The following is an 11,583-nucleotide window of genomic DNA, read 5'->3' as shown; positions in this document are numbered from 1 at the left end:
ACTAGAATATCTGAGGATCATGAGGAGAATTTTTTGGCAGCCATGTTGCTTGATAACATGGACCTTTGTAAGTGTATTGTACATGCACAGCAGGTGGAGGAGATTCGTCAGAGGAAGAGAGTTCGAGAAGGAAAGAAGCCTAGGTCCTTGGAGAAGGCTGGTTCTAGCACTGGTAGGTGTTCGTCTTGAGTTCAGGACATGCCTTAGTTCAAGAAGGGGCACCAGCACTCAGGTAGTCCTACTCGTTCCAGAAATACTAATGCTAAAGGGAACAAATCTGGCCCCAAGAAGGGCAATGATAGAAATGCCCAAGGCAACTGAAAGTTGGGTGGTAAGTGTGGCTGTCTTCATAGAGGTGAGTTAGGTACTAATGCCTGCTATGGGTGCGGAAAAAGTGGGCATGTGCTAAGGGACTGTCCACATGTGAGGAATCAGGCCAAGGTAGATACTCAACCTCGACCTAATACTAATGTGTCAGCCGAACCTCCACAGAACAAATTCTATATGTTGAAAGGTAGAGAGGAGTAAAAGAAGTCAGCTGATGTGGTCACTAGTATGTTGCATCTCTTTTCTTTTCCTATATATGCATTGTCATTTCCAGGATCCACTTTATCATTTGTTACTCCTTTAGTAGATAGTAAATTTGACTGTCTGACTGAGATTTTGCATGAGCCTTTTCTAATCAGTACTCCTAGAGGAGACATCATTAGACTTGAAAGAGTATATAAATATTGTCCAATTAATGGTCTTGATAGAGTAACCTATGCTGATCTAATAGAATTAACCATGCTTGATTATGATATAATTTTGGGTATGGATTGGCTCCATAAGTGTAATGCTACCATAGACTGTCGAAACAGATTAGTAAGGTTTCAGTTTCAAAATGATTTAGAGCTAAAATGGGAAGGGTGTGGTTCAAATCCAACAAGCCAAATAGTTTTCAATCTTAAAACCAATAAGATGTTATCGAAGGGGTATTTATACCACTTAGTTAGAGTCAATGACTTAGAGCACGAGATTCCTTCCATAGACTCAATGTCCATAGTTAATGAGTTTCAAGATGTCTTTCCGGAGTATTTACTAGGAATCCCTCTTAAACATGAAATTGATTTCGGTGTTGACTTAGATCCCAACACCAAACCGATTTCCATTCCTCGATATAGGATGGCAACAGCTGAACTCAAAAAGTTGAAGTTGTAGTTAAAAGATTTATTTGATAAGGGCTTCATCCAGCTGAGCACATCCCATGGGGCGCTCCAGTGTTGTTTGTTAAGAAAAAGGATAGAACTTTTAGAATGTGTATCGATTATTGGCAACTCAACAAAGTCACTATAAATAACAAATATCCTTTCCCCAGAATCGATGATATTTTTTATCAACTTCAAGGTTCAAGTTTATTTTCAAAAATAGATGTTCGGCCAACATATCACCAGCTTAGAGTGAGAAAAGAAGATATTTCGAAGACCGTTTTCCATACTAGGTATAGTCATTTCGAGTTTCTTGTCATGTCATTTGGTCCACTAATGTACCAACCGCGTTAATGGACCTTATGAATAGATTTATCAAAGAATACGTTGAGTATTTTGTCATAGTATTCATAGATGATATCCATATATACTCAAAGACAAGATAAGAGCATGAACAATATTTGAGAATGACATTGCATGTACTCAGGGAACATCTTGGTCATGTTGCGTTTGACCAGGGTGAGGAGGTTGATCAGAAGAAGATTGAGGCAGTAAAGAATTGGCCGACACCCCTAACTCCTACAGACATCCGGAGTTTATTGTGGTTAGCTTATTACTATTGCAAGTTTGATGAGGGATTTTCCACTATTTTTACCCCCATGACAACTTCAAAAAAGAACAAGGCGAAGTTTGAGTGGTCCGAAAAGTGTAAAATGAGCTTCCAAGAGCTCAAAGACCAAATCACATCGGCCCAGTTCTCACGTTGCCGAGGAGTGGTGAAGGGTATGTGGTGTACTATGATACTTTTCGAGTAGGTTTGGGATGTGTTCTTATGCAAGGTGGCAAGGTGATTGTGTATGCATCAAGACAATGGACAGTCCACGTGAAAAATTACCCTACCCATGATCTTGAGTTAGCAGTTGAGGTATTTGTATTAAAAGTTTGGAGACATTACTTATATGGTGTATATGTTGATGTATTTACTGACCATAAAAGTATCCAGTATGTCTTACTCAGAGAGAATTGAATGTTCATTAGAGAAGATGGCTAGAGCTGCTCAAGGATTATGATATTAGTGTCCTATATAACCCAGATAAGGACATTGTAGTGGTTGATTCATTGAGCCGATTGAGTATGGGCAGTGTGTTTCATATTGATATGAGAAGAAGGAACTGGTAAAGAGGTACACCAATTGGCTAGGTTTGGTGTACGGCTAATAGATACATCAAGTGGCGGTGTTTCAGTTCATTCTAGTTCTGAATCCTCTTTTGTTGTAGATGTTAAAGCTAAAAAGCATATCGATCCAGTACCCATGAAGTTTAAATACTCAGTGTTCCGTAAGTTGAATGAATCATTCCCCCTAGGGGGTGATGGTGATATACAAGAGATGATTATGTGTGCCCAGTATTGATGATATGGGGTCTAAAATTATTGCAGAGGCTCATGGCTCCAGGTATTCCATTCATCCAGCTTCTACCAAGATGTATCATGATCTCAAGGAAATCGATTTGTGGGAAGGTATGAAGTGAAATATTTCTCAGTTTGTGGAGGATTGCCCCAATTTAAAAAAGGTTAAGGCCGAACACCTTAAGTCTGGAGGTCTTATCGAGTCTATTGAGATTCCAACATGGAAGTGGGAGGCTATTGATATGGATTTTGTGGTTGGTTTTCACAGGACCAGGAGGCTGCATGATTCCATTTGGGTCATTGTTGACAGATGACTAAGTCAACTCACTTCATACCTATGAAGTCTACTTACAGGGCCAAAGATTATGCCAAATTGTATATTGATGTGAAACATAAGTTGCGTGGGATTCCTTTATTCATAATTTCGAATAAGGGAGCCAAATACATTTTTAGCTTTGGGAGAACTTTCCAACAGGTGAAGTTAGTACAACTTTTCATCCCTATACAAATGAACAAGAAGAGAGTACCATTCAGACCCTTGAAGACATACTGAGAGCATGTCCTATTGACTTCAAAGGGAGTTGGAATGATCACTTGCCACTGATTACGTTTTACTATAATAAAAGTTACCATTCTAATATTGGGATGACACTTTTTGAAGAACTATATGGCAGGAGATGTAGGTATGTAGTTGGTTATTTGAGGTAGGCCTTGAGATCACACATAAGGTTGTGGAAAAGGATAGAATGATCAAGCATAGATTGCTACACCTTACAGTCGTCAAAAATCCTATGATGATAACAGGAACATAGCTCTGGAATTTGAGGTAGCTGATCAAGTTTACGTGAAGATGTCACCCATGAAATGTGTTATGAGGTTTTGTAAGAAATAAAAGTTGAGTCCGAGGTATATAGGTCCTTATGAGATCTTAGAGCGAGTAAGGAATGTTGCCTATGAACTAAAGTTACCAAATGACTTGGACTCTATTCATCCAATGTTTCACGTTTCTATGCTTAAGAAGTGTCTAGGCGATCCATCATCCATTCTCCCTGTTGTTGGGTTAGGTGTCGATGAGAAACATTCTTATAAATAGGTTCTAGTTTAAGTTTTATATAGCCAAATGAAGAGGCTTAGAAACAAGTAGGCTGACACCACAAAGGTGTTATGGAGGACCCACCTAGTTGAGGGAGAAATATGAGAGGTTGAGGCCGACATGAGATCTAGTTACCCTCACTTGTTTAGTTCTTGAGGTTCGATACACTCTTCCTAAGTCTTATTTTTTTGATAAAACTCTAAATTTTAGTGCATTAGTCGTTTTGGTGTTTAAAATCAAAAACTATGTGTTTTATAATTGCACTATATGAGGTTATACGAGTTCATGCTTTCATTCATGTTGCTGTTTTTGTATGGTATGGATATGATTTTTGTGTTGCATGAGTTGTGATCTGCATTGAGTTAAAGTAGTATTAAGGATAAAGTTCCTAAATCTTAGATATGAGGCTTCAAATAAGCATTGAGTAATTTGCATCATGCAGAGTAAGTTGTAAATTAGATATTCACAAAGATAAAGTTTCAATTATGTTGATGTGTTCTCGAAAATACACTCTACGTGTCAAAATGATGTGTAGTATCAAATCGGGGACGAATGTTCCTAAGGAGGGGAAATAATGTAATATTTCACTAAAAGGAACTCGGCTAGTAAAGAGTCTATTCAGTTTTAAGAGTAGGAATAGGGGTACATAGGCATCCCAATGCCCAATATTGAGTAATATTGAGCATACTATAGAATATTGGCTTATGGGTGTTAATCAATTTCTGTGCATTAAGATATACTTTGATGTTAAAATGCCCCAATTCAAGCTTACTTACGAATTACACCTACAATTAACACCCTAAGCTAATTTTTTAATATACCAACCTACACACAATTAGGTACGAGGCATCCAAGTGTCAATCCTAGGTACCATAGCACATGATCATTGAAAATGATCATGTAGATTATGTAGTGCCCAAGGACATAGTGAGGATCCTTGGGAAATAAGTAAACGTTCCAAATGAACCTTAAATAATAGTTAGATAGGAAAAGACATGCAACACATGTGCAACCCGACAAGGGAAAAGCTAACTGGTTCGGTTAGGGAGGTTTGAGAAAGGCGTGCGTCTGGGTCAACCCACGTGGGGTCAAGATGCCTAACTGTTCCTACGCTCTATATACTTACCCAAAACTATAACTAACCTAGTACTAACATAAATAAAATAACTAGTTCACCAAAAATCCTAAGACCTAACCGGGTGACAATTGACTAGTAACTACATCTAGAAACATCCTAGTACCTAACCTAGGATGGTGCAAAAGGTTTGGTTATGGTCCTAGTCAATCATGGGCATTTTAGTAATTACCCTAGGTCAATTAATTAATGTAATGAGTAACTTAATTAATTAGTTAGAAATCAAAGTCAAGGCCGAGACCCTTAGAAAAATTTTAGATTTGGCTAAGTCAATTGCTTTTCTATTTTTAGTGAATTTAGGAGGAGTGTTTTGGTAGTTAGCTAATTGGTTTATTTAAGTAACTTAATTAGATTAAGTTGAATTACTAAATATCAGTTCCTAAGACATAGACCAACGTTCAAACACTAGAAAACATTGACCGGTGAACCACCCCTTTTCGGTGTGGGGAAGACACTATATTTCATGTTAGCTCAAATGATGTTATTGCTAAAGATTTCTTTAAGAAAGTAAGACAGAAAGAAGAAGAACAGTAAGTTCAAAGAGAACTAAGAAAGCAAGAGTTAATGAATATAAATCAATAGTTTGATAAGAATAAAGTTTTAACAAGTAATGGGTATTGCCAATAAAGATTGTCTTATCATGACTTCTCATATTATGCAAATAAAGGGGAGAAAAACATAATGGCTAATAATGCCTCATAATCTTCATATCATGAAAATGATCAAATAATGGACATAGCCAATAATCTTTATGTTATGCAAACAACCAAATAATGGGCATAGATAATAAAGATTGGCTTACAAAAACTTATGTCAATTTAACAAGAATGGAAAGAGTAACTTGTGAGTAGGGCAGTCAAATCATTTCCTTAGTCTCTTGGATTACTTACTTTATTCGTTTTAGTTCTGGGACTATAATGAATCCCTGCACTTGTGAATAAAACATAGGATTAGAAGAGATGATTGAACTACAACTTCAAAAAAGACATGAATGAAAAATAATCTAAGTATGGGAAAAGGAGCTCTCGGCTTAGAGGGAGCAAAAATAATTTTTTTTGCTCAAGTAGTTCTAAAATTTTGTTCATGATTCCAAGGTCTTATATTCATGTATAAAATAAGTTGTTTGATTTGAATGCATTAAAATATGTCATACTCATAGAATAAATGACATATAACGAATTAGGAAAGTATAGTGATTTCACTTTCAAGAAACAACATGTTTCTATAGGAAGAGCTTTCCTTGATCATGCATAGTCCTTATGTGTTTATGTACATACACCCATACTTAGTACAATTATGTAACAACCACTATACGATTGCTATTTTTATAGGTGCAGGTTCTTGAAGGGGATTAAAGACACGTTGAAGCGGTTTGGACCTAGACCTTTGGTAGGTCCTCTTGAGTTCGAGGATGCTACGTTCATTATTATAGATTTGGTACAGTAGACATAGCTAGTGGATTTTTTCCGTGGATTTTCTTTTCAAAATGTTGTTCTAAGCTTTAGTATTAAGGTCGTTTGGCAAATTATTATTATTATATTATGGATTCTTTCACTTCAATTGTTTAATCTAATATAGATGGTTGTTTAGTTTTAGCAATGTAGTATATCACTCTTATGCATTAATTATATGAAGTCTAAGTATACTTCATTAAGTTTTAAAATGTTTTAAATTTTCCGCAAATTTAACTGTATGATTGTGATAAAAGCTAAGAAAAGTCTGGTATGCGACCTCTAAGAGGTTAACGATACCGGTTGTATTCGGATTCCGAAATTCGGGTGTGCCATTAACCAGAACAAATACATCAATATTAGATAGTTCAATACAAGATCCCAACCTAGGGTTAAGAGAAATATGTCATCTTCTACAAACTAGACCAATCCATTATGAAATAACATAATTGAGTTATAACACATTTTAATCTATTCATATTATCCAAAGAAAATCATAAACAAATCAAATTGAAAGACAAATTTCTATATCGGAAAAGACAAACATGAAAACTCATCTTTCAAAATCAATTTGAAGGAACCCTTTGGGGAAAGAAGTCCCAAAGATTAAATGAATATAATACCTTAGATCTTGATGAATATTTATTGAGGAATTTAGTTATTGAAGACCTAGAAACTACCTTGAGAAAGAAGAGAGAATGAGGAGAAGAATTATTAGGGCTTAGGATAGATTAATTACCTTAGGGTCAATATAAAGATTTTTAACTAACAAATTACACCACTCTTAACTACTAATTAATTAAATAACCCCTTAATTAATTAACTTGTCTAATTTAAAATTGTGCTGCAAAGAAGTCCCTCACAGACGAGACCACGACAAACAGTTCGCTTGTCAAACGATAGGCAAGGGACCAACCGTCTTGTAGGTCCATAGTTTTTGTTTGAGACTTGTCCAAAGAAGGATTCAAAGGATTTGGATAAGTTTTAATCGACGGAAGAGTTGCACGCTCTGTCGATTAGAGAAACGGATCGTTGGTTGAATTCGTTGGTGGACACTGCCTTGGGCAGCCTTTGAACCCAAAAGGAAAGGGTCCTCCTCAATGGCCCTTGGTTGGTCCTTGAGGAGTCTTTCCTGGATATTTCGATTATGAATTAACTCTAATACGTGTTAGACACCCTTATACCATAATTCATCAATTTCTGACTCCTAAAACATAGTCAAGTAGGCTAAGCCACATAAGCACCTAATTGAACTAGTTTCCGGAAGTCATGGATGTTCCTTGATGTTTTGATTTCTAAACTTTCTAAATGACTTATATACATTATTTATGACCTTAAAAAGTTTCTTAACATTTTGAAAGCTATGTTATACTCTACAATGCGTAGTAGACTTTCGAAGTGTTACATTATCCCCCCCCCCCAGGAACATTCATCCTCAAATGACACTAAAATCTTTTGAAGGGAAAGAATGGACTTGAGATTAGCAGCCCAACAAATCAACAATACATAACAAAATGAGTCACAACATCAATCATGGTATTCTTTTGCAATAACAATTAAAAAACTTCAATTACCACATTTAATTCTCAAAATCACATTATGAGGAATTTCATTCTCACAACAACAAGAGCTCAATATACGATATATGACTCAATTATGCCAAAAGACAACTTCCGACAATCTCAATATGATTTATTAAAATCTACCATATCAAAATGAACAACATAAGTCAAAACAAGAAGAATTGCAAATTTTAAACTCAAAAATCACACTTTATTGTAATGACACCGTAAAATGTACATTTTTGCAAAACTTTACCAATACAAAAGAAACTTCAATTTCAGTCACTATTTTAATTATAAAGAGGAATAATTAACCTTATATATCAAATAGATGAGGGTAATTGGACTTCATGTCGGACTCGACCTCCCATGTTGCACCCTCAACTAGGCGATTCTTCCATAACACCTTTAAGGAAGACACCTCTTTTTTCCTTAACTTATTAACTGTCCTATCCAGGATTTGAATCGGAACCTTTTCATAAGAGAGGTGCTCTTGTACACCAAGACCCTCAATAGGAAGAATAGACTCGGGATCTCTGATACAGTTCTTATGCTTGGAAACATTGAAACCGATGAAGATAGTTAAATAGGGAGTTTCAATTCATATGCAACCTTACCAACCCTTTGCAAGATGTCATATAACCCACATAACGAGGAATCAACTTCCCTCTCTTGGAAATAACCCCATTCCCTTTATAGGCAAAATTTTCGGATACACCTTATTACCCTCTTCAAACTAGAAATCTCTTCTCCTATGATTGGCATAAGACTTCTGCAGACTATAGGTTGTTTGCATAATATGAACCTTCTCCAAAGTCATATAAATCAAATAGGGACCCAATAGTGAAGACTCACCTACTCCAAATTAAAATGAGCGATCTACATCTCCTACCGTACAAGGCTTCATAAGGAGCCATAGTTATAGATGAATAGTAACTATTGTTATAAGAAAGCTCAACCAAAGGAAAGTGCTTATCCCAGTTTCCCTTGAAGACAATTATACAAGCTGTATGAATATCCTAAAGGGTTTGAATAGTATGATCCGCTTAACCATCCGTTTAGTGATGAAAGGCGGTGCTTAAGTCACCTTGGTACCTAACCCTTCTTGGTGTAACCTCCAAAACCTAAATTTGAATTGTGCTCCACTATCCGATATGATGGATAATGGAATACCATGGAGAAACACAATCCCATCTATGAAGATCCTTGCATAATTCTCTGCCGAGTAGTAGACTTGATGGGAATAAAGTGAGCGGATTTAGTCAACCTATCCACAACCACCCATATGGAGTCACATTTTTTTTGCGTACGAGGCAAACCTACCACAAAATCCATATTGATGTCTTCCCACTTCCATGTAGGAACTACGATTTCTTGACGTAAACCACTTGGCTTTTGGTATTCGTCTTTCACTTGTTAGCAATTTTGATACGTTGCAACATATTCCGCTATGTCCCTCTTCAACCCTTTCCACTAAAACACTTCCCTAAGGTTATGGTACATCTTTGTAGAACCCGGAATAATGGAGTAACGGGACCCATGAGCTTTCTAAAGAATTTGGTTTCTCAAACTATCTACATTGGGAACACACAACCTTTATTGATACCTCAAGACACCATGTCCCCCTAATGAGAATGACTCATTAAACTTACCAAGTACCGATTTCTTCAACACCACCTATGTTTGATCGAGGTGTTGTTTGGACTTCACTCATCCAACAAAGACGACCCAGAGTTATGATGGACCATGAAACCAACATTAGGACAATCCTCCAATCTAACACCCAATCTAGCAAACATATGAACATCTTTCATTGTGTCTTTCTTGGCTTCATATACATGAGACACACTACCCATGGTCATATGTATAGAGCATCCGCCACCAAATTGGCCATGTTGGGATGGTACAAAACTCTCATGTAGTATTCCTTCAACAATTCCAACCACCTTCTTTGTCGAAGATTCAACTCCTTTTGAGTAAACACATATTGAAGACTCTTGTGGTCAATATACACATCAACATGAACGCCATACAAGTAATGCCTCCATATTTTCAAGGAAAATACCACGGTCTCTAATTCAAGATCATGAGTTGGTTTAGGGTTTACTTCACTCATGTGCCTTAAGTTGTCTAGAGGCATAGACTACTACTTGACCATGTTACATATGCACACACCCTAAACCCACTTAGGATGCATCACAATACACAAGGAAGCCCTTGGTACCCCCTTTAAAGTCAACATCAGAGCGGTGATAAGCCTATCTTTCAAGATTTTGAAGCTTCTTTCTCATGTGTCCAACCACTCCAATATCACATTATTTTGAGTCAAAGTAGTCAATGGATATGAAATGGATTCAAAACAATCCACAAACCTCCTATAGTATTCTGCTAGACACAACAAACTTCTAATATACGTTGGAGTCAATGGTCTAGGCTAATTTTTTACCACCTCGGTTTTTCTTGGATCAACCTCAACCCCATCACTAGAGATTATATGACAAAGAAATGCCAGCGAGCTCAACAAAAAGTCAGATTTATTATACTTAGCAAACTATATGTTCTATTTAATAACTTGTTACACCACCCTTAAGAGATACATGTGTTCACCCTCACTTTTCGAAAATACCGACATGTCGTCAATAAAAACAATGATAAATGGATCTAGGTAACTTCAAAAAACCTTATTCGTAAGATTTATAAATGTCATCAAAGGAATTAGCGAGACCAAAAGACAGTACATTGAACTCATAGTGACCATATCTAGTCCAAAATGTCATTTTTTTTATATCTTCGCCTCCTAGCTCCCTAACATTGTGATACCCTGATCTCAAGTCAATCTTAGAAAAGTAGCTTTCCCTTTGGAGCTAATAAAAGAAGTCGTCAATATTAGGGAGAGGATACATGTTATTAATAGTGACATCATTGAGTTGGCAGTAATCGATACACATTCTAAGGTCTAATGAAGCATTTGTCTACTAAACCTTTGACTTGAGCCTTCAACTCTTTCAATTTGGCCGAAGCCATCCGATAGGGAAGAATTGAAATTTAAATTTTATACGGTTACAAGTCAATACCAAAGTCAATTTCAAACTAGGGAGATATTCTGGGAAGATCATTAGGAAAGACCTCCAGAAATTCCCTTATTAAGAAGACTAACTCAATGGGAGGAATTTCGGAGTCGAAATTTTTGACTCTTACAATGTGATATATACACCCTTTTAAGATCATCTTACAAGATTTCAAAGAAGAAATTATATGACCACTAGGAATAGAATTTTGCCCCTTACACTCTAATACGGGTTCATTTTTAAAGTTAAACTTCACCACCCTTATTTTACAATCAGTGGAAGCAAAGCTAGCATGTAACCAATCCATCCCCAAAATGACATCAAAATAGTCCATATCAAGTTCTACTAATTCAATATGGGTCACTCTATTGGGAAACATTATAGGACAATTTTTGTATACCCTTTTTGCAACCACTGACTCACCCATGGCGTAGCAACCATAAAAGGTTCATTCTAGATATTGGGCAAAATATCAAAATTTTTAGCTACTAGAGGAGTAAGAAATGACAAGGTAGCACCGGGATCAATGAAAGTATATACAGCAATACAAAAGACTTTCTACATGCGTATCACCACATCCGGAGAACTCTCTTGTTCACCTTGTGATCAAAATGCATAAAAGTGATTCTTCTTCGGAGGATCAACATTAGAACCACTACATTGACTCTTACCTTTGTATT

Source organism: Solanum pennellii, chromosome 7, assembly GCF_001406875.1.
Source record: "Solanum pennellii chromosome 7, SPENNV200".
Taxonomy (NCBI): domain Eukaryota; kingdom Viridiplantae; phylum Streptophyta; class Magnoliopsida; order Solanales; family Solanaceae; genus Solanum; species Solanum pennellii.
The sequence above is the reverse complement of the archived record's forward strand: the minus strand, read 5'-3'. Positions refer to the sequence as shown.